The 24,061-nt window shown below is 40.6% G+C and overlaps 4 pseudogenes across 2 annotated transcripts in view; 1 reads left to right on the top strand and 3 right to left on the bottom strand.

Moving 5' to 3' along the window:
• The window catches only part of LOC145490998 (uncharacterized), a 74,415-nt pseudogene that overhangs the window by 32,440 nt on the left and 17,914 nt on the right, over positions 1-24,061 (bottom strand). The window lies entirely within an intron of this gene.
• The window catches only part of LOC145491034 (uncharacterized), a 33,805-nt pseudogene that overhangs the window by 1,853 nt on the left and 7,891 nt on the right, over positions 1-24,061 (bottom strand). Inside the window, exon 2 of the transcript XR_014049750.1 lies at positions 214-437. The product of XR_014049750.1 is annotated as an uncharacterized LOC145491034 (transcript). The remainder of the gene's footprint in view (positions 1-213; positions 438-24,061) is intronic.
• LOC145491003 (kelch-like protein 12) lies at positions 5,892-7,797 on the top strand (annotated as a pseudogene).
• LOC145490400 (uncharacterized) lies at positions 19,347-22,061 on the bottom strand (annotated as a pseudogene).

The raw sequence follows: 24,061 nt of genomic DNA on the forward strand, positions 1-24,061 counted from the left end.
GGGTTGGTTTATTCAAAGACAGTAAACACAGCAGTGGTAACTTTGATGATTTGATTTGATAAATCAAACACACACAACACAAAAGATAGTAAACTAAGACGATGTCATGCAAGATAGGGAGTGGGGAGGGCTTAAAAATAGTATTGGAGGGACCAAGCGCTAAGAGGGCAAGTAATACTGGGAAATACGCTATTTTTCTAAATCCAGCCCTACCTTGACAGAGGAGTAAGTGAAATCTGCAGTACCACATTGCTTGTTGAATTCCTGGAATAATTCACCTCTCGAGTAGTCGTCAATTTCATCAGGCAACCAGCGAGAGAGAAGAACACAACCTTTACTCTGCTCTTGCTGAGCACTAGAGTCGATTTCCCGCGGGAGATCCCGATCGAACACATTGCAGTTCCCGCAAGGACAGCACGTTGTACGTTGTTCTTCCGCTGATGGAGAAGAAAAAAGGGAAGAGAACTACTGGCTTAATATTTACAGCAATAGTTTCTGGACGCTAAATATTTACAATTCAAGGGAAATCAGCATGAGAAATATTAGTTGTCCCAAGCCCTCAACCCAAGCCCCTAGACTTGGGTCCAAATAGTGAAAAGTGATCAGAATGTAACTTCTCTCATCAATATTGATACAAACTCAAGCATTAAGCTCTAGAGAATAAAGAATCTCATCATCAAGGCGGATTTTCTTGATCATGGTCAGTACTTCCAACTAGTATTAAAGGAAGTCAAGGAAATGTATGAGGATCAGTTTGAAGAATTTGTATGTTGACATCAAGGCTTAAAGTCCTGTCTTCCCATTCAACAAATGCTCTTTCAAAAACACTGAAAAAAAAATCGTCTCTCTTTTTCACCTGAATACCACGGAAAAGTAAACTAGCAGTTCCGGCCCTCTCAGGCTCTGTCTGAGTCACTCAACATACGCGTTGCGTGACAAAAACAGATTGTGTTAGATAGATAGATAGATAGATAGATAGATAGATAGATAGATAGATAGATAGATAAACTTTATTTAAACACGATAATAATTAAAGCTAAAAACTTGTGGGGTCGTGTATTTAAATTTAACTTTGCTAAAAATTTAAAATTACGATTAAAATGTTTAGATTACAATTCCTAGATTTACAATTAAATTAATTACTTAATTAATTGCTAACTAGAACTATTACTAAGTTAATCTACTATATGATTACAATAAACTAACTAAAACTAATTGTATATAAAGTCACTATGTCTGTGGCGGGTTGTCCAAGCCGACAGGGCGTTAAAGTTAAAATCTTTAAAATAGGCTCTATTTACAACCTGCTTTCTAAGGTCGAAAAAGCTTGAAAAACTTTTATGTTGTTCGTGGTATAAAACTATGTTCCAAAGGACAGATCCCTTATATCTAAGTGAGTCTTTCATAAATCGCGAGTTAAATCGTGGTATAGAAGAAAGTACTTTCCCTCGGAGCGAATAGCCGTGGCTGGAGTTTTCAACTATCGATTTCATCAGGGGCTCGGGCAGGCTGTCGTTGTTTGCCTTATAAAATAGTCTTAGGATGTCGAGCTTATAATACAGGGAAAAGGTAGACCACTGATCATATTTGAGCACGTCATTTGTCGACATGTCCTTGGGCAAGTTGAAAATGATTCTTGCCGCCCTACAATGTAGTCTTTCTATAGAATCAAGTATGTCGGAGTTACAACACGATCCCCACAAAACTAAACGGTATTTTACAGAGGGTAATACTACTTTAAAATAAAAATCCTTTAGCACGCCCTTTGGAAGAAATCTGGATCGTTTCAGTAAGTTCAGCTTATTAGCAAAACTTTTCTTGGTCTCAAGTGCCTGAGGTACCCAGCTTAGATTTCGATCGACAGTCATGCCTAGCAGACGCGTTTTTGTAACGCATCTAAGAATCGAGGTTCCTAGTTCAATTGGTGCATGTGGTCCCATCGGGGTTCCTTTACTAAGTAGCATCACTTCACTCTTTCCTGGGTGAGGTGTTAAACGATTTGTTAGACACCACGTGTATACTTCCTTCAGGGTCTTGTTTAACTGCGCAATAGCGATGTCCATAGTTTCTCCTATACAATAAGCCGTTGTGTCATCTGCGTACATGTACAGGGACCCCGAGCTGACTGAAGCAGGAAGGTCGTTTGTGAATAGCGTGAATAAAGTCGGTCCCAGCACCGAACCCTGGGGAATGCCGAAAGACGCCCGTGAGCGTTCCGACTTGACTCCGTTTAATACTGTAAATTGTTGTCTTCCGTGTAAATAGCTCTTTAGCCAGTCAAGGAGCGTGCCGGTAATTCCGAAATCTCGGTTTAACTTCATCTCCAGTATGTCGTGAGAAACACTGTCAAATGCTTTCTTAAAGTCAATAAAGGCCACGGCCACCGCCTTTCCTGAGTCTATAGCTGTTCTCCACGTTTCTGTTAAGTGCGTCAACAGTAATTCTGTTGAGTAACCGGTGCGGTATGCCCACTGCTTATTTGAAACCAAGTTGTTATCCTTGAAAACGTGTCGCACTAAAGTATCGTTAACTTCCGATTCCATAATTTTACTTGGCACACTGAGTAGAGAAACCGGACGATAGTTCCCACAGTCTGTTTCGTCATCCTTTTTGTAGATAGGTGTTAGTCTTGCTATTTTCCAATCAGAGTAGACAGCTCTACATTTAATGCTTTCATGATAGAGGCTGACTAACGATGGGACTATTGCATTTCCCGCAAGTTTTATGAGTTTTGGAGAGATGCTATCGGGGCCTGGGGACTTGTTAGTGTTGAGTGAGTTGACTTTTTCGCCTACCGACTGCGATGAAATCGTTATCTCCGTGAGTGGTGGTGGTTCGTCGAAGATATCCGTAGCATTTTGGCATTCTCTTTTCCTACGTAGTGGGAGCGCATTAGCTAGCTTTTCGCCAACCAACGCAAAATGTGAACTCATTAGGCGTGCTTTCTCATCATCAGCGACTACCAGGCTGCCATCACTTCTCTTCAGAGGGCCAATGTTCTTCATGTGCACTCTCGAGTTTGTAGCATTACTGATCAAGTTCCAATAAGCACTCGTTTTCTTTACTTCTTTAAACATTTTTGAGAAATGGGAGGCTTTAGCTTTTCTTAGGTCCGAAGTAACTTCGTTTCTGACTTTTTTGTACTCTTGCCAAAGCAGGGGACATTTGGTCGTAGTTGCCTTCTTGAATAATTTGTATCGTTTGTTCATTTTAAATCGAATATCACTTGTTATCCATGGTGCAGATGAACTTCTTATTTTAACTTCTTTCCATGGAGCGTGGTCGTCGCAGATGTTGGTGAAAACCTTCTGCCAAGCCCAAAGAATGTCATCTGCGTCGTCGAAAACTGATGCAACATGGAATGGTGCAGACTCAACATCGCCTCTAAATTTCTCGGGGTCCAGTTTCTTATAATCTCTCGTTCTGATATATTTTGGTGGCGGCCTTTTGTTCTTTAGTCGTATAGTTGCATATATCAGATCATGGTCCGAGATACCCAGGCGCCTGAAATGCTAATAAGATCTTTTCTTGTAGTGACAATAACGTCAATTAGAGTTCTCGATGTAATAGTTGTTCTTGTCGCCTCTTGTACAACGTTTTGCATCCCAAACAGGTCGAAAACAGAGCAGAGTTTTTCTGCATTTGTGTACACAGGAATTTCCGGACTGCCTCTGTTTAAAAGGTTACAGTTAAAATCTCCCAATAAAATGATGTTTGATGATTTCAGCCAAGCCTTTTCGAGCGTAGGTCCGATGCGGTCGAAAAAATCGCACGCATCAGGTGGCCTATACATGACTGAGAACAATACAGAGTTACAAGGGAATTTAACCTGTAACCAGATCGCTTCAAGACCATCGTTGTACAAATCCTTTCGGTGGATTGCCTTCAAGTGCTCCGCATAATAAAGTACACAGCCGCCTCCCTTTCGCCTTTTTCGATCAAGCCTTACAAACTTCATTCCGTTAATGTCAAGTGCCGCATCTGGGACGGGTTTGTCAAGGTGCGTTTCTGTTATGGCAAGGATTTCAAATCTGCATATTAACTGTAAACACCTTAGTTCCTCGATCTTATTTCTTAGGCTACATACGTTCAAGTGTGCCACTCTAAGGTCCTTACTTGAGTGAGTGTCCAGATTCTGTGCGAGGTCCAACAAATGATTTTCGTCATCCTCTTTGTGTAGTTGACTGGGAGTTATTGCTGTATCCATAGAATCCGCCATAATTAGGAATGAATCATTTGAAGTAGAAGCATAAGGGAGTGATTGTAATAGCGTGAAGTTCGTGTCCCATTCCGGTGTAGGATGTTGTTGACATGCTGGACAGGTCCAGATCGATGGGTCGTATGTTTGAATTTGCTTGAATTGCTTTACCGCGACCTCTCCGCACTTGGTATGGTATTTAAAACCACAAGAGCTGCAGTTAAGTGATCGATGGTTGCGAGCTATAGATCTCGAGCACTTATGACATTTCGGCTTCTCGTTGTTTGGGCCAGGGTTTAAATCGACATCCCAGCTAATAAACAAACGAGACAGATGAAAGGTGGAGACGCTGTTGGGATATCGGGTAATCCTACAACTGAAGAAGCCATTGGAGGAGGTCCTCGAGTAGCCAAAATGGCGCCTGTGGTTCAGCTCAAGCGCAAGTTCAGGAAGCCGTAAGCTATCTTGGTGGAGGCATTGCAATGCAATTCCCATTGAATCTTGGCCATTGTCGACAGTTTTATGCCATAGGGTCTTTTTCCTGCTGTAGCTGAAGATGATACCGAAGATTATCAGATGAGTTAGTATCACGCTAACGAAGCCGTGTCGCTTTCCCGCCATCAGTACGTTTTACAATACAACTAGCGGTTAGGTAAACACCATTCGTCAGTCGTTGGTTAACTGGCCGTTGTGGAGAGGTTATTTTGGTAGTTTGAGACGTGCTTTAGTGGCCGTTGCCGTTGTGGAGAGGTGGCCGTTGAAGAGAAGTTACTGCGCCTTTCAATTTGTTTGTTTTGCCCTCATCCTTGTCTGTTACGGTGCGAAATTGAAAAGTTCTTTTCCTTTACAAGGAGTTCCTCGCGCGATCGCGTGTATTATATAAAGTCAAGTCTTATTACTGTAAGGTAGGAAAGACAGACGCAGCCAATAAACCTTGATTAATTTTCGACAGCTCGAGCCTTTTATCCATGGTTTTGATTAGGCTAATCAAAACCATGGTATAATGCAAGAGTTTTAAAAATGGTCAAAAATTGCAGCCTTCAACGCTGCAGTGTGCCTACAAAAAAATGGAGATAAACGAAAATGGAGAAAAAAATGCATGGCGTAAGAAATGAGGCTGTGATGAGAAACCCGGCGCGACAACTTCAACCATTATCCACGTGTGCTTGATAAACTCGAAGTGGGAGCGATGCATACCTTTTTGGCAGCCGAATTCGCGTTATTGTGGGCGGCTGCCGTTTCGTTTGATGCCTACTGCTGTGAGATTTGCTTCATAGGGCACTAGGTTATAAACAATTTCATTTTCTATGCAAATATTCCATCGTGTTCCAGAAAGAACTTTTCAATTTCGCACCGCACAGACAAGGATGAGGGCAAAACAAACAAATTTCCGACTGAACAACCAACGTGTATGAAAGTGAAATATGAATTATTTCATATAAACTTCAAACCAACGTGTATGTAACAACAGCATCATCCAATAAAAACAATATTTGCAGACTGGATAGCAACTGAACGTTTTTATCTCTAAAGCGTTCCAAAAACATCACTTCACATAAAAGCAATTAACCCAAATTGAGTAAACCAGTAAATATTAAGAAAAAATTCAAAATTAAGTCTGCAATACTATGGATAGCAACCAATTAAAACTAAAGAATGTGCAATGTTCTGACATGAAGCTTAGTGACCTCCCACAGAGGGAAGCACTCCACCGTCGACGAACCAGCGACGCGTGGAATAATCTTTGTCAAGAAAGATGACCGAAAGTACACAAGTAGAGCCCGTTTATCCAGCAAACAGCCCCTAATGCTGGGATATAATGCAAACACTTGACAAAATCCGCAGAGAAAATTTATTGTCAGACGTTACACTAAATGTGGAAGGGCAAACCTTCGCCGCACATCGATGTGTTTTGGCCGCCAGCAGCAAGTTCTTTTACAGTTTATTCACCAACGACATGAAAGAGAAGTCGGCTTTGATCGTAAGCCTCGAAGGAATTCCAGTTATGGTCATGGATCAACTTTTATCTTACCTTTACACGGGCAAGATTAAAGTAAGCGAAGCGAACGCCGAAGATCTCATTGCATCCGCGAACTACGTGCTTCTACCCCGACTCAAGAACATTGCTTGCAAATTTATCGAACGACAGATGTCTGCCTCAAACTGCATCTTCAATTATCTGTTTGCCGAGAAATACGAATGCAAGGAATTGCAAAACTACGCTTGTGAATTAATCAAGCAGAACTTTGCGACAGTTGGCAAGTCGAAGGAATTTTCGCAACTTTCCTCCGATCACATAAAGGATTTAATTTCTAGCGACGACATCGTGATCCGAGCCGAGGAAGAGCTCTTTGAAATAATCGTGGAATGGATCGGGCAAAATCAAGAGGAGAGGGAGCGATATTTCGCGGACTTGTTTGGTCACATTCGACTGAGCACGATATCACAGCATTATTTATACACAAAACTGATGAGCCACGAGCTAGTGCTGGGAGATGGTAAATGTAGACAAATATTGACGGACGAGATGCGCTGGCGAGCCTTGTACGCAGGACAGGAAATCTCTCCACAAAGACCAAGAACCTGTCTGCAGACCCATGAAGATGCTATCATCACATGTGGTGGGCTGTCTCCAGATGGACTTGTCCGCAACTTCACCCTCTGTTATGTACCAGCTGCAAAAACCTGGTACCAGTTAGCCCCTATGCTTACCAGGCGGTGCCGACATGGTTTTGCAGCCTCCAAAAGCTTTGTTTACGCCGTTGGCGGTAAAGGAGAAGACTCCTTCTATTCTAGTGTGGAATGATACGACCCACGTACCAATACCTGGAACTATGTAGCACCACTGCCCAAGAAAGTCAAGTTAGTGGGTACAGCTACCTTACAAGGGTATCTCTACATTGCAGGTGGTATTGAATTTACCACTGAGCAGGGACGAAGACGCTGTGACATTGTACAGAGGTACAACCCTTCAACAAATTCTTGGAGTTTAGTTGCGCCACTCAGCAGTCGCAGGTCCTCAGTTTGCCTTGTGACAGACGCACACTATTTATATTCCATTGGTGGTCTTGGTGATGATGATTTCCTATCTGCCGTCGAGCGCTATGACCCTAAGTTAAACACCTGGACACAAATGGCCCCCATGAGCGAAAAGCGTGGTTGTGCTTGTGGAGTGTCCCTTGAAAAGAAGATATATGTCTTTGGTGGTACTGTTGATGCATTTTCTAGACATGCCAGTGTAAGTTGCGAGGTTTATGACATAACTCTGAATGAATGGCATTCTATTGCTTCCATGAATGTTCCAAGATTTCATGCCAGTGCAGTGCTTTTGCGAGATCAGATTTATGTGTTTGGCGGAATTGGAAGTGAGAGTGTCGACCGCCATAATTCTCGAATGGTGGAGTGTTATGATGTGCAAAAGAATCAGTGGGTTGCAGCACATTCAATGCCATATGAGGAGACATACTTCAGAGGGTGCCCAGTCAGCATGTTTAAAGACTTACTTCACTCTCTAAACAAAGTTACAATTCCTTAGCAGAGTCAGTTTTACAACAACATCATTATAAATATCAAAGTACATTATAGTAAGGTTAAGCAAGGTATTATTTCGTATGTTTGTCTGTTAAGAGAAAAAAAAAACTAAACATCTGAAATATATCAAAATTAGAACTTTTCTGAAGAAACGCTTATTCAGATTTTAATTTTCTTTGCTTTGGATCAAGAAGATCACTACCAATTTTATTCAGCTCATTTTAATACTGCTAATTTCATTTGCTCTGACATCTAGCAACAAAAACTATGAACACAAGATGGTGCCTTCAAAGTCATCAAATACAGCAAGTCAGAAGTGTGACAAATTGAATTGTTTTTTATACACACCTTTCAATTCTCCCCGATGGGGAGAGTTTGGCTGCTGAAAATGTAAATTTTAAACTACTTTCACTACTTTCTATAACTGTGACAACATCATAACATGTACAAATGTAAATTGAAAAGAAAATTATTCCTCCAAAGAGAGTTATGTCATTTCCTTCCCTAATTTTCGATTTTTCAACAATTTGTAAGAGCTAGTGTTTATAGTTCTATTTTGAATTCTTTTCTCAGGCTTGTGCGGTCATCCTTGTGCGGTCAGCCTTGTCTGCTGAGAGAAAATGAGGAAAGCATGTTATTGCTATCTTCAAGTACTGGATCAACATGGCTTGGGTGTAAATCAAAACACAAACTGGTAGATATAACTTTATTGAAAGAAGTGAATCCACTGAAGCTCAATTTTTTTTTTTTGAATTACATACTGAACTTACAATGTCTACTTATAAATGGACAATACTAAGCAGAAATAATTGTATTAAATAATACTACAAGAGATGATTTAGGGTTAGAGGTTTTAGTGGTTAAGCCCTGAGCAGATTGGGGTAGGTGACTGTCAATCTGGTGCTCCTGGGTTTTAATACATGCTCATTAAACTTGATTTGGTCAGAACAGGACAATTTTACTTGCATTTTAGTGGCGCGTTTGGTTGTGTAGTTGACGCGCGGACCGTGTGCGTACTTTCCAAAGTAGACAGCGTCTTTAAAACTCTCTAACGCCAGCTACTGTACGAAATGGTCAGCAATAAATTCTATCTGCCAAAAGAAGTCGCGCTTATACCGCAAAATGACGTATACAAAGACACGTGACGCTAGCAGCGCTCAACACAAACTTGATCTGTGAAATATTTGCTTCGACAAGCACCAATTCTTTCTACGTACTCGTACACCCGGGGGCGTAAAATAGTGCATGTGAAAAACAAGGAGCGCGCGCCTTTCCCGGGATGTTATATATAGCTTCTTAGATTGAAAAAGAAAAAAAAAAACAAAACTATTTTTCAATTTACAATTGCAATACATAGAACCGGACGTTCGAAAGAAATGAGAAATGGTGCTTAACGCAAGTTTACAAAACTACCAAAATAATGAAATGTTCGCTAATAAATTCGGGAAAGGCTCGTATAATGCCTACTTTCTTCAGCTGTTAGAGGGTTATCAATACTTTTAATAGAAATAATATTTCTTTGTTTCTAGCCAATGAATATATGAAAAACATACCCACCTTTTCAGCACAACCTCTCGTCATGTTCTTGTGGCTGCTTGTCAGTTTCGTTCAAATCATCCTCTTCTCTGATGTCTCTCTGCGCCGCTGTTCCTTCGGTCTCCAACAACTTTAAAACCACCACAGTAATTATCCCGCCGATGGCAGCAAACACAGCACTCCGCAAAATTTGTTCGTGAGAAAACATCTCTGCTAGGTTTTGCTTAGCGAGATACTAACTTTCCTAACGGGATGTAGCCGATGAAATAACACTCCAGCACCCACGCCTTACCATGTTTTCAATCGTTTATGAACAGAGGTCAAACTTACGGAACTTTAGAGTGAATTCTAATTGGCCGAGACGATGGAAATATTGTTCACCTGACATTAGAAGGCGAGATCGCTAGGCAACGGTGTTTTCACGCGCTAGTCCAAAGCGTTTCACGCTCCGCGTAGTTTCTCAGCGAGTCTTTATCAAAACAGTGGTTTAGTTTTGGTTAAATTCTTCGATTTGACAATCTCAACACACCAACTCTTCACAGAAATGAATGATGGTGTTCTTCGCGACTTCTTTCAAGCGAGCGATGAATGCCTGAATGCCCTTTTCTGTGCGATGAAAAATTTTCTCCACAATGTTATTTATATCCTTGAACAATGTGAATGAAGAGCTGCACGCATGCGTCATGCCAATCCAAGCGTGAAAGAACAACATAAATGATAAGATCTTGTAAATGCGATCATTTCTGCAACGGCGGCCATGTAACAGTTAGATTACCAAGCCATTTGGGTATCTATCTCAGTGTATACCTTTTATAAGAAAATGTCGTGAACACACATTTTACTGTGAACTAGTACTGTTTACTGAACAAAATTAGGCTACAAATTACAGTTTATGACAAGTTTGGTGGGCCGTGAACACAACAAAGTCACGGCAATAAAACGCAACAGTTCTTGGACATGAATAACATTTGATCAACACAATGTACGGTTATTTAACAAGGCAGTATCACTTACAAACACAGTTTGCGGTGCTTATTGTTCGTACTATGCATCAAACAAGTATCCACATGGTTCAAAAAAAAAAAAAAAAAAAACACTACGTACTTGGAAACCGACAGCTACATAAGATACATAATTCTCTGATTTATAACTGTCCGCGACAACTACCGGCACACTTCACTGGTCCAAGAAGTTATGGTAATTCAGGTCAATCTGACATCTAAAGGTTAAAATATTAAAATGTCGGCTGTAAGTATTCCCTTCCGCTGAATATTCCTACAATCAAAACAGAAACATCAATGAACATGAGATTAATACAAGGAGAAAGGAAGAAAATCCATTAGATTTCTCCAAAATCTTTATATCAACTCAAAAGGAAGTCCATGGTCCCTCAAAACGGTCGGTCGGATTGCAAGTTTAATGTATAAGTATATCTCGCGAAGCCGAACGTGCATACCACAAGATACCACAAGGAATCGGTATCGACGATCCGATTTTCGGCCGCTTGTAGCCTGATCGCGTGACAAAAGCCAGTTATGCAGTCACGCTGGACCGGAAAAGCACGAAGTGGACTCTTCAAGGACAGCGTAACGCAATGCCGGGGGCGCAACGTATGCTAATCGCGCGTAGATCGCGCAACTCGGCGATGCCACAAAACTGATTTGCAATTTTTCGTCAAAATACCTGTTACCTATCCTCCTCATGCCTCGTAGCATCGGCCTTTTTTATCAAAATAAACCATAAAAATAAATCTAGAAAATTTTACAATAATAAAAAAATCTTAGCGTGGCAGTTCTTAACAGCGCGCATTCTCTACTTCTCAATATTGACACAAACCTTTTCAGATATATGTCGCCTCAGAGAAATCCAAACTTTTCGTGCTATTTTTGATATTGAAACAACCACACACACCTTGTCAGCAAAACCTCTCGTCATGTTCTTGTGGCTGCTTAGCTTCGTTCAACTCATCTTCTCGTCTGATCTCTCCCTGCGCTGCTGCTCCTTCGTCGCCTTCTAACAACTTGGAGGCCAGCACTGCAACTATCCCGCCGATGACGACGAGCACAACACTCTGCAAAATTTCTTTGCCAGAAAACATATCTGCTTGATTTTGTTTAGGTATGAAGCCGCCGATTGAACGAACGATTATACGAACTGTAACACCACCGCACATTCAAAGAAAACTGCCGTCATAGTCGCACCAAACATTTGGCTTACCCCGCACGGTACGTACGTATACCCATCAATTAATACACCAATCAAAATTACTTTCACTTCATAAGTCTCATAACGATTGACTGCTTTCAACGCTTCGCTGCATGCGCATGACGGGCTTTTTATCATTTGCCACATGGTTACTTGCATACACACATATGTTTATTTGACCTCGTAGCCTGCGTAGCAAGCGTTTCCGTTGGGTTTGGTAGCAAAGAAAGACCGAGGAACGGGATTTTCGGTGTTTAGTCTGCGCTGTAATATTCGCTGCGCTGTAATATTCGCGCTGTAATATTCTTTGCTCCCGAACACCACAGAAACGCTTGCTACGCAGGCTATTGACCTCGTTGTTATAGGACCTTTAAGTCAGTTTATACTAATTTACAGAGCCTCCAAGAAACAAGACTTTGTTGCCTCTATTAGCTTTTTTGTTGGCCCTACCATGGAGAATGCTATCTCTCAGTTGCCAAAATAAAAGTGTAGATTACTTCTGAAGGTTTTCTTCCTACAAAACAAGGAAGTTTCCGCAATCCTTGATCGTAAGCTCCAAAATATTTATAGCCAGAACAGAAAGTACTAAAATCTCTCAGATGGCAAGTTCCACGTTGACTCATCAACGTAAAACAGTGTGGACATCAGTTCACGCTGCTCCAGAAAATGAAATGTACCTTTTAATGCAAACTAGGAGTAATCGTTCGCCTTAGTTGTGTGGCTGCAGTTGGATGGGAAATATTGTTGCTGTGTGCTTCGATGTGCATAAGGTCTTGACTTCTACAGTGTTAAAAATCATACGTCAAGATCTTTGGGATATGACCTATTTAATTCTTTGACTCGCAGATTCGGTAAATTCATGTTAATTGTGACCACAAATCTGACCATTTGCCGTCGACGAGCTACATAACTAGGTACGTGTAAGACTTATCTTGTTCGAACAAACCGTGGTCGTTTTTTGTAGGTGAGCTCTACAACTCGGAGCAGTAGGTTTTGTTTGATTCATGCAGCAACAGTTGTTTGTTGTCAAACGCGACCGTGTTGACAACACAAGATTCGTATACAAATAAATGTTAGCTTTTGGAGACTTATAAGTAATAAGGACTCTTGAATCCTAACTCTACAGCCGATTTGAGAAAAGATACATTCCTTAACACCAAAACCACAACTTTAGTCGCGAATTCCACGCGCCGCAAATTTAGTGAGTAATTAAAAATCCCACTTCGGTGAGTTAATTGTTTACTATAATTTTAAAATCCGGAATTTCATTTCATTCTTAGAAGGCCAAAAAAGAATAAAGTAGATTTTCAAGTATTCATGTCGAAATTTATAGCCTTGTAATAAAATTATAATAGAGATGCAAATTGCACATCGTCGAGTGAGATGTGAGTAAAAAGGCTTAAAACCACAAAGGAATCCAACACCATTACGCTATATTTCGGGGATTCCCCTAGCTGAGCATTTGCATAATCATGACAGCGTTTGGACGTCACGCAATCCTCACGTTTCGTGCTTATTCGAACTCTCCACTCCAGGTGATCTGTGACGTCATTGCGGGAGCCTGGGGAAAGAAATTTTAAGAGGTGCCCTCTGTAAATTTCAACTATGGCCATTTGGACCAGAAAAAATCAAATTCCTCAAACTTTCTCAGATGAATGGTCTAGATAAGTGATTCACAAAAATATAACTTTCAGTTCAATTCGATTCGTATTTTAGCGCTGGGGCCACCATCTTGGTTTTGCCCCTCTGAGAGGGCTTTCAGCGGCCATTTTAGGGCACATTTTTAACAATTTGCAATACAAAGAAAACGATATAAATCCGGGTAAAAACCCTTTATTCGGGACAAGCAAATGTTTCTTATTACATTGAGAGGCTGTTTTGGCAATTTGATATCACCTGATTTTTTTACAGAATTTTAAATTTCTTCCCTTTCGGACTACTCATGAAGCGCCATAAAAAAGGCGAAGTTTAAAGGAAAATATCGCCAAAAGTACATCACTTGAGATCTCAAAACTACCCTCCACTTAAAGAGCAATGTCTCACCTGTAAAAACATGCAATAAAATTTTGGGGCAGTTAAAACTGTAAAATGTTAGAAGAAGAAGTTTAAGCTGTGCTTTTGTCAACAAAGACCGCCGTCCTAATTAGCATAATAACGTGAAAATAACAATGCACAGAGAAAATAATGATATATTTCACTTACCTCGCGACATGTCGACAACTGGATGTTCCACGATGCTTCATATTATATTTCCAGTATGTTCCAGCCACATTTTCGGTGATTAGTGTACGAAATCACTCTCAGACATCGCCACGGTTAAGCAGATTTCAACTCTCCGAAGCCCGCTTCATAACATCTATCAATATTATTTGTCTTTCGTCTCATAAGCCGCCGTTTACAAGAAGTTTAACAATTTGCTGAGATCCTAACTGACCCAGAAGTCTATTAGCAGCCTTTAAAATCCTCCTCTTAATCGAGGATTCTCATCAAGAACTCGTTTAAGCTCAGTTCTGTTTTGATCCGTTGTACACCCACCATTATTCCACAGATTGCGTTACATTTGACAAATGCACATTCCAACGGGTAGGGGTAGGGTGGGTAGGAAGTGAAAATGTAACCGACATTAAAGCCATTTTACGCATTTCTGTGACTAAACTAGTAACTGGCTTTACCAGAATGATTTGAACATGAGTTTCTGCTCGCAGGCATTTTCTAGGTTATTTTTGCAGGGTAGATGGGGGGGGGGGGGGAGGGGGGTTCGTGTATTAAAAACAAAAAACGAAATAAAGAAACCGATAGACAGTATCAGGTCAAAAGATTATGATCTGTGTATCTTGATCAGCTTTACCAGTTCATCAGTGAGGCCCTATTAGGGGTTGTCAGGATACTGGGTATTTGGGTAAAATATTAATAGGATGCAAGAAATTTAGGGGAAAAATTAATGGGGTAGAGCATGTTTAGATCAGATAAAGCGGGCAGTTGTGTCTTTCGCTGCCGGAAGTGCCATCATTTTGCAAAAGACAACAGAGTGACGAATAGTGCGCAGGAAGTAATGGTAAGCGACGTTTTATTGAAACTCCTTACATTTTCTTAGCCGTTTCACTTTTGCATCAGAAAAGAAATGTTCAGAAAATTACTGAAGGGCAGTTAAGGACGGTGCCTTCTTTTTTGTGGGCACACGGTCTGTGGATTACGTAAGACATGGTTTAAACGCCAGGCGCGCGCTTGGGTTGGAACTAGTGACGTAATTAACTACCCTACCAAGCGTGGGACTTTAAAAAAATCCTATTGTGGCCGAAACAAATTTCGCATTAAAATTACGAGCCTGTACTGAAACCGGGATTACCAGAGAAGTAGCATATCGCTAAGCACTAACTGTGAACGGCTTCCAACTGAAAAACTAGCTTTTATCGTATCCGTAGAAAAAATTATACCAAAATTCAACTGTAGATGGCAAAATGCGCGCGCAAAACAAGTGCGAGAGACGTCAATGTTTAACTTACTTACGAAGTAACAGGAAAAAATGTAACGGGCACCGGCAAAGTTCTCGAAAGGATGAAACAACTCCTTTAACTTTTGAAAAAGGGGTGATTACAGCTACATTTTATGGTATGAATTGGAAGTGGCAAGCCTATTGAACAATGCATTAGTTTTTGGCTGCGAGGAAAAGTTATGTAGACTGTATTTTGGCTAAGCCAGAGGAGTGCTGTCCAGGGACACTCAAAGCGCTGTTGCGACGATTCTGTTATTAAATACATATCAAAAGTGGTTTTTATGTTACCACTTACCACGTAGTTTAAAGATGTTTAGTTTTCTGCATGTAAAAGCAAACCTTAGGAGAATCTGTGAAGAAATATCTTTACCTTTTTTTTTCAGAAAAATGCTACCGCCAGCAGTAGCTAATTATCTCCGAAAAATTAATGACTACCCCCAGTTTTCTTTGTGGATTCTAATAACCCTGGCTAAGATCTACTTTTTCCACGTTTTCTTAATCTGGCGGAAACACGTTTGTATTTTGCAGGCACTATTCGTTATGAGCCTGAGGCACCCCACGGCCGCTAATGTCGTTCAGTTCTGTGATGGAGCACAGCTGCATGTCTGCACAAGACTAGTTTTCAACCCTATGCAGGGCGCTTTAGAATACCCGCATCTATCAAGCGTAGCACTAATGTTGACGCTTAGCTTTTTAAAGACTTTATAGATGCGTTTAAGGCACACAAGTTGAATGAGTCATAAGCAATTGGATGAGTTAACTGACACTTGTCAAAAATATCTGCAGCTTGATTCTCAGCGGTTGTTGTGTCTTCTTAGAGGACCTTCTCCTGTCTGTTTCTGAGCTTTGAAGCCATTCTCGAGAGGAAGGATTAAACGTGGCAAGGAGTCAGGAACTCATCACAGGTGAACCGCCTAATTCTGGCCTCATCTTTTGAGCGCCTCATCTTTTGTGCTAAAGTAATTGCTTCGACTTTTATGGCCGTCTCCTGACACGAGAAAAACTTTACTTCAAGGTAGTTTTTTTTGTTTTCCGTTGAAACGAGTAGCCTTTTTCGTCACTTTCAGGGCCCAGCCTTTAGATTTAATTTCTTCAGCAGGAACTGGAAGAGTAGAATTTGATAGGACAGGGTGAACACCACGATTGTCGCTATATCATATTTGGCCCTGTGATATAGGGTTTCCCTTTCAGGAACAAGTCAACATGAAACGTACTGTAAATTGTTCTTCAGTAATTTTCTGAGCATTTCTTTATCTGAGGCAAAAGTGGAACCGCTCAGAAAAAGGAGTTTCAATAAAACGCCGCTTATCACTACTTCTTGCGCACTACTTGTCAGTCTGTTGCCTTTCGCAGCATTTGATAGCATTTCGGACAGCGAAAGACACAAGTATAATGCTGAACAAAAAAGAAAAACAAAACAAAACAAAAACAAAAACAAAAACAAACAAGTAAGAGGCTTTTCATTGGAGTTCGATCCGTATTCTATTTGTAATAAATGAAAATTCTCGTCAAAAACTAATGGCTGTCAATGAGATTAGGATAGTTGTTTACAAATATAGTCTGGAATGTTGTGCCTCAATCTCTTTGCAGATACAAAGGTTGCCATGTAAGAAATTCGTGTTAAACGGTACAGAATTCGGGACATATTTAATTCTCTGTTTATTTCTCCAGCCCCGTCTTTATCGATCTATTCAGTGTAACAAGTGTGGGCTTCAAAATTACTAACAAGGAGCTGTGTTACCTAACCTCAAAACCCCTAAAATTTGATACAAAACTTTTATATTCCACCGTGACGTAAGTACTAAGAGTCCAGAATAAATGCTTCCAGCAGTTGACATACTTTTATTTTATCCTAAATAGCAGACCACTGTTGAGGCCCCATAGTGGGAGGGGAGGGGTGAGGGGGGGGGGGTGTCGGCGTATCCCTTATCCTATTAATTTTTATCCTAAATATCTTTTATCCTGTTAAATCCAACTCAACGATTTCCTACTCAATTAATGTCCTGTTTTATCTGATCTAAACATGCTCTACCCCATTAACATTTCCCCTAAATTTCTTGCATCCTATTAACTTTTTACCCAAATATCCAGTATCTTGAAAACCCCTAATAGGGCCTCACTGATGAACTGATAGAGCTGATCAAGATACACAGATCATAATCTTTTGACCTGATACTGTCTATCGGTTTCTTTATTTCGTTTTTTGTTTTTAATACACGAACCCCCCTCCCCCCGCCCCTCCCATCTACCCTGCAAAAATAACCTAGAAAATGCCTGCGAGCAGAAACTCATGTTCAAATCATTCTGGTAAAGCCAGTTACTAGTTTAGTCACAGAAATGCGTAAAATGGCTTTAATGTCGGTTACATTTTCACTTCCTACCCACCCTACCCCTACCCGTTGGAATGTGCATTTGTCAAATGTAACGCAATCTGTGGAATAATGGTGGGTGTACAACGGATCAAAACAGAACTGAGCTTAAACGAGTTCTTGATGAGAATCCTCGATTAAGAGGAGGATTTTAAAGGCTGCTAATAGACTTCTGGGTCAGTTAGGATCTCAGCAAATTGTTAAACTTCTTGTAAACGGCGGCTTATGAGACGAAAGACAAATAATATTGATAGATGTTATGAAGCGGGCTTCGGAGAGTTGAAATCTGCTTAACCGTGGCGATGTCTGAGAGTGATTTCGTACACTAATCACCGAAAATGTGGCTGGAACATACTGGAAATATAATATGAAGCATCGTGGAACATCCAGTTGTCGACATGTCGCGAGGTAAGTGAAATATATCATTATTTTCTCTGTGCATTGTTATTTTCACGTTATTATGCTAATTAGGACGGCGGTCTTTGTTGACAAAAGCACAGCTTAAACTTCTTCTTCTAACATTTTACAGTTTTAACTGCCCCAAAATTTTATTGCATGTTTTTACAGGTGAGACATTGCTCTTTAAGTGGAGGGTAGTTTTGAGATCTCAAGTGATGTACTTTTGGCGATATTTTCCTTTAAACTTCGCCTTTTTTATGGCGCTTCATGAGTAGTCCGAAAGGGAAGAAATTTAAAATTCTGTAAAAAAATCAGGTGATATCAAATTGCCAAAACAGCCTCTCAATGTAATAAGAAACATTTGCTTGTCCCGAATAAAGGGTTTTTACCCGGATTTATATCGTTTTCTTTGTATTGCAAATTGTTAAAAATGTGCCCTAAAATGGCCGCTGAAAGCCCTCTCAGAGGGGCAAAACCAAGATGGTGGCCCCAGCGCTAAAATACGAATCGAATTGAACTGAAAGTTATATTTTTGTGAATCACTTATCTAGACCATTCATCTGAGAAAGTTTGAGGAATTTGATTTTTTCTGGTCCAAATGGCCATAGTTGAAATTTACAGAGGGCGACTCTTAATCCCGTATCCCATAAACCAACGCACGCACCAATTCAATCTGTTTTCGAATCATGGCGGCTGCTCGGCTACCATGCGGGAAGGTTTGCGACATAGAAATCGTTTCATGGAAGAGATATATTTATTCTAAATTAGACTGAAAGTGAAAGGTCAAAAGCTTACTTACTAGGATGTCTTCTGTGAGTCAAATCCTCGTATAATTCTTTCGGATTTCGTCAGCGCTCGATTCTTTCCCGTGGAAGAGTGTTGCATTTACACGTACATTGAATCAGTGAGTACATTTTGACGACGTACTCAGTTTTATTCTGCGGTGGAAGTGTTGTTAACAGATCTAAACAAGGAGAGTCGGATCTTTCAGGATCGGATATCTTTCCTCGGGATTTCCATGGACGTGCGAACTTGGTGGGTAAGGTGCCTGTAGGCCTCCATCGGCTGCTCGCTTCAATGGTGGAATTTTTAGTAGCAGCTCTTTCAACTGGCTGAATTTTGACTCTGTTTGACGCATCAGTCCTACCGTAATCCGGTATGGTGGTTTGTCATTAGCCAGGATACATTGCTCTGTCCATTTACCACTCGATTTCTGGTTGACGTCTGCTTCAATGATAGAACTCTGCGTAGCCAAGTGCCTGCGAATCTTCCTCTCCATCTTTTTTTGTGACTTGACATCTAGAACTATGGAATCTTCAGTAATTTCCAAACCAAGAACGTCAGAGGCTTTCATAACTATGCAGGATTTTTAGTGTACCGGTAGCCCTCTTTTTATTTCTAAATATCCTAAAAAGGGTGCAAACTTGTGAAAGACGTGCACATTATTTCCTAATTTTAAAAGTACTTTGACGATTTTTGAAAATGGCACTTTATGCTTTGGTTTTTGTTATTCGTATTGTGTAGTTCTAGGAAAAATCCATAACCACCCTACAGATCCCAACCTCCAATGTTTCAAGGAAAGTAAAGCTAGAGAAAAAATTTTGGTACCTGGGTGGGTTTTTTCTGGCACAATACAATCACTGTCAGTGTAAACTAGTTTGAAAAAGCACATTTTACCTGCTGCAATTTTTGCAATTCGCAAACATAGCGTTTCAGCTGATCGAACGCCAAGGTGAGCAGTACCAGGGTAGTACTTAGAACGGGGTGTACCATTCAAATTTTTATGCCCAGTGTTCCCAAGATTTTGTTTGGCAAGCTCTCTGTGCTTTTCTTTGGTGGCGGCTTTTCCACACAGTTCAGTCTCAATTTTTTTTCTGGCAACTCTCTGCATCTGAAACTGTCCAAAATGGTTCTGGACAGATGATCTTCATGTTGCCCAGTTGGATCTGGTGCTCTGGGGCTTCTGGGATTGGATAAGTGGATTTGGCAGATGAACTGCCAGTAGATAATCTCCTCTCCTTACCATCCCCCACATGTTCATCTAATAATTTTTAATTTCTTGCCCAGTCAGTGGGTGTTAAATTGTTTTTAGCTCTTTAAGTTGTTTGTAAAAAGCTTGACCACATTTTCTTGTTGTCTCATAGTCATCATTCCCCAACCAAAGGGCACCAGTTAAAACTTTACTTAGTAAATTGTGAGGCTCAGTTAGTTTCACTCCTTACACTGGTTTCTCCTGTCAAATGACGAGACCATTTTAGCCAAGGAAAGCCATCAGTGTAATCCATTAGAATCAGACAATTATTATTGGCTGTATTAATTACACTCTAAGTACCAGGTTGGGTAGGAAACAATGAAATGTACTTTTCAATGTCAACATGACCTAAAAACACTTCTCCAAATTCATTGAATTCTAGTAAGACCAATTTGTTTCAGTAATTCTTGGCGGGTGTCATTCAGATGACCAAAAATCTCATCCTTACTTAAAACTGGATTGATGCCAATGGGCCCTTCCAATTTTTTCCCCCACTTGTTTCTCAGTACATTTGGTGTTTCTTTTTGTCCAGTCGTAAGTGACCTCACAATTCCACAAGAAAATTCCATAAAGGCCAAGTGCTGTTTTCTAAAAACACAAGGCATGACAACATCCTTGAAAAAAGAACCATGGTCAATTTCGAGGAGCTAGTCACAAGAATAAGGTTTGTTCTTTTGAACTATTTCAGTTAACACTGGCCTCTGATTACAGAAACCAGTGCTTGAAGTTATGGGTAGTGCAGGGACAGTTCATTTCTGAACTTGCATAATTTGCTGTGAAAATCGCGAGTTCCAACAGTTCCGTGCGGTACAAAGTCGACCGGTGACAATTTTGGCAATCCTTGGTAAAACTAAATCCACAAGTTCTTCATCGTTCAGACAGTTCTGCAGCTCGCTGATCCTTTGCTTCCTTGAATAAGGATTACTCTCGTCTAGAAATTTTTCTGCGCATTGTCTAAATGAAACCCGTTTCCGGGAGGTTGGCAAGCTACTCGGTTTGTGCTCCGGATAAAGACGAAGATGTTCGTTTAAACTCTTTTTGTTTTTGTAAAATTTACCAGTTTTGCAATGGGCAATGAAGACGAATTACTGACTCGGCGTTAAGCACATTTTCCTTAGCTCGACAAGACATCCAAACAAACAATAAAAAGCCATAATAAAAACAATTAGCTGGCAAAAGAAACAATACTTAAGTACTTTAAATGTTGGATGTCGCCGCGTCAGAATGCCCGCAAGAATTGTGCCACCCGCGACAATGGAACTGACTTCGAGAGAGCAACGAAGGCTCCAGCAAAACTTCTTTAAAATCAGCACATAAAAAAATACAATTAAGACAAACACACCATTCCCAAAAACCAATAACAGCTTTACTACGAGTAACATTTACTGTTGATAAAGCGAATGTCCAGTACATAACAAAGAAATAAACAAGCTAACTTCATACAACGCAGGAGTACATCGAGCTTACGTTTGGATTGTCTGCAACGCTCGTCGTCAACGCAGAGTTTCTCTTCTTGGCAATAACTGCATCGTACAAGCTACCCAGTGACAAGTCTTCTCACTCGTTGATGGCGAAGTATTTTTAAAACATCGAGCTCACATCACGCCGACGAGCCGCCATGATTCGAAAACAGATTAAATTGGTGCGCGCATTTGTTTATGGGATACGGCATTAAAATTTCTTTCCCCAGGCTCCCGCAATGACGTCACAGATCACCTGGCTGGTCCTACTGTTTACAAGTCCCCTTTAGGTCTAGTATTTTATTTCATTGTTTCACATGTCATGCCGCTCTCGAAAATTCTGGTAAGAAACGTAACACACAAAAAATCCACTGCGATCTATTTCCTGTTTACTCTGAGAAAAAGATAAAAGTTCCAAAAAGTTTATAGCGGAGCTCCGGCGGCCCGAAGGGCCGCGATGCGGAACCCCATACTCATATAGGAAAGAAAAGGAAACCCATGAGTTGATTTTCTCATGATTGTCATGGCTAGCGGTATTGCTCGTGGGCGCGTACGCACGACGACGACGACGACGATGACGACGACGACGACGACGGCGGAGTTGCCCAACATGGCAGCCATACTCCAAATAATAGGTTGACAGAGACATGCAGCCTTGGTTTGCTGTGTACTTCCTTGATATTGGACATCCATGTTATGATCAATTGACAACTGTCAAAACAAGGTATCCGCTGACCAGTATCACGTGACCATATCGCGGGCTCAGGTTTGCAGCTCCTCGAGGTCACGTGTTTTCTTGAAGTTGACCGCTGACCAAGCGCTGGTTATCGATTGGATCGCGGGCTCATATTGGGTTAGCTTGTTTGAAACACGGCAGGATTGCTCGGAAGCCGGTTTACACTAACCCATAAAACAAATGTCACAAAGGTGAAATTTACAATCACACAATCAGTCAATTGTATGCTACTGATCGCTATTATAAACAGCTCAGAGAAAAAAATCATGATATCTGGCGAGGCGAGCTAACATTTACAGGCCGGCGAAGTGGTGAATAGTAGATAGAATGGATAGAATGGTGATAGAATTTTGATAATTACACAGCGCAGTCCAAAATTTTTAGAAGCTTAAAATTTTGCTCCATATTCTCGCTAAGAAATAATTATCAATAAACTGTGGAAATACACGAAATAGCACCTAGAGCCATTTCATTTACAAAACAAACTCAAACTAAGTATATGTTGTTTACTGCACAAATTCATATATATGTTCAAAGTATTCTTCGCAAACGAACTAACTGCAAAATTTCAAATTTAGCCTGCGGGAAAACTGACAAGCGAAAGCAGCAACGACGAACTAGACAAAAACTGACAGTGTACCACGGTCAATTTTGAAGATAGTTAACAGCGTCATAATATGTTTGATTTTGATCAAAACGGCCACAAACTGGTCCAAAAATTATGAGGCTGCAATGAAACGCCGAAATTTTATGATACAGTCAACCACACCAGACTAGGCCATGGGGCCAAGGCTATTACTTGTGACGTCACTTGTGCGGATCCCGAAACATACATCTTTTAACACACATCGAGAATTAAATACTGTTTATAGAGTGAGCCGCACGTCAAATCGAAATGAATGAGAAAGCAAAGCTAGGTCTTGTTTAAAAGAGTAAACAATAACGGCGAAAGGTACATCTTATGGTGCCACGCGGTTCATGTCAAATTTTGTTTGAAAAAGAGAGGCAAGAATAATCGAGGCTCTTTAACAGCTTGAATAAAAACATTTCGTGTCAATAATTCGTCTTTCGATTTCTCGATTTTTTCATATTTATTTCAAACTCACCCACTTGCTGCTGTACAACTTGAACAACACCACTGTAATTATTCCACCGATCACTGCACCAAACATTGCACTTTGCCAAAATTTGTCACTAGGAATCATTCTTTCAGTTTGTCCAGATGACGCACAGATCACACAGCACAGGGTTGAAGAAATTTCTAGCGAATCCTCGTATATATGTACATATTATTACGTTTTATTTCTTAATTCCCGGTTTGCAGTTGGCCATTTAATTCCCGGTTTGCTATTGGCCATTTAATTCCCGGTTTGTCTTTGCCCAATTGCTGTTGGTTAATTTTACAGACATATCTAAAATGAGCTTCATAATTGCCACGTTGCTAAGAAGCAAGGGGATATTATACTTCTAGAAAGTTTGCATTTAATTAAATCAACAGAATAAATTCTCTCTGCAAAACAAATAATTTTTATTTTCTTTTATTACCGATCAAAACGTTCACCGTTAATTAACGGTGAAATATTATCTCATGACACCAGACGATGACACTTAGCTTGAAGACTTGAAGACAAAGTTTGCTTTTCCTTATCTGCAGTTTACTAAGAGCTGGAAGACTTCTATAAAGAGGCTAAAGATTGACACCTAAACAGATCAGACAGATCTGAACAGATTCAGTATTAGAAGAAACGAAGCAACAAATGTTTTGAGGAGGAACTGCATGATCGCACTAACCTGCCTAGCAGACGTTAAACGGGGGAGAGGGAGGCAAAGCGCGCTACCCCTTCCCCGTTTACGCCTACCACGCAGGCTATCGCACAAGCACAACAAACACTCAACAAGACAGACCGCAGAACTTTCTAGGTAACGGCTTGCCGGGCCGTGGAACCAAACTTTACTCAAACTTAATTCGAGTTAAAAAGACGAATGGAGACGCGAAGTTTACATTTCCGCGACGAATGACATCAAACTGGAATCGAACGGCTGATAACTGACTTACTTTATAGTTGACGCGATGTGTTAGTAAAGTTACTTCTTGTTTCTGT

The sequence above is a fragment of the Orbicella franksi genome, chromosome 6 (assembly GCF_964199315.1).
Source record: "Orbicella franksi chromosome 6, jaOrbFran1.1, whole genome shotgun sequence".
NCBI classification, from domain to species: domain Eukaryota; kingdom Metazoa; phylum Cnidaria; class Anthozoa; order Scleractinia; family Merulinidae; genus Orbicella; species Orbicella franksi.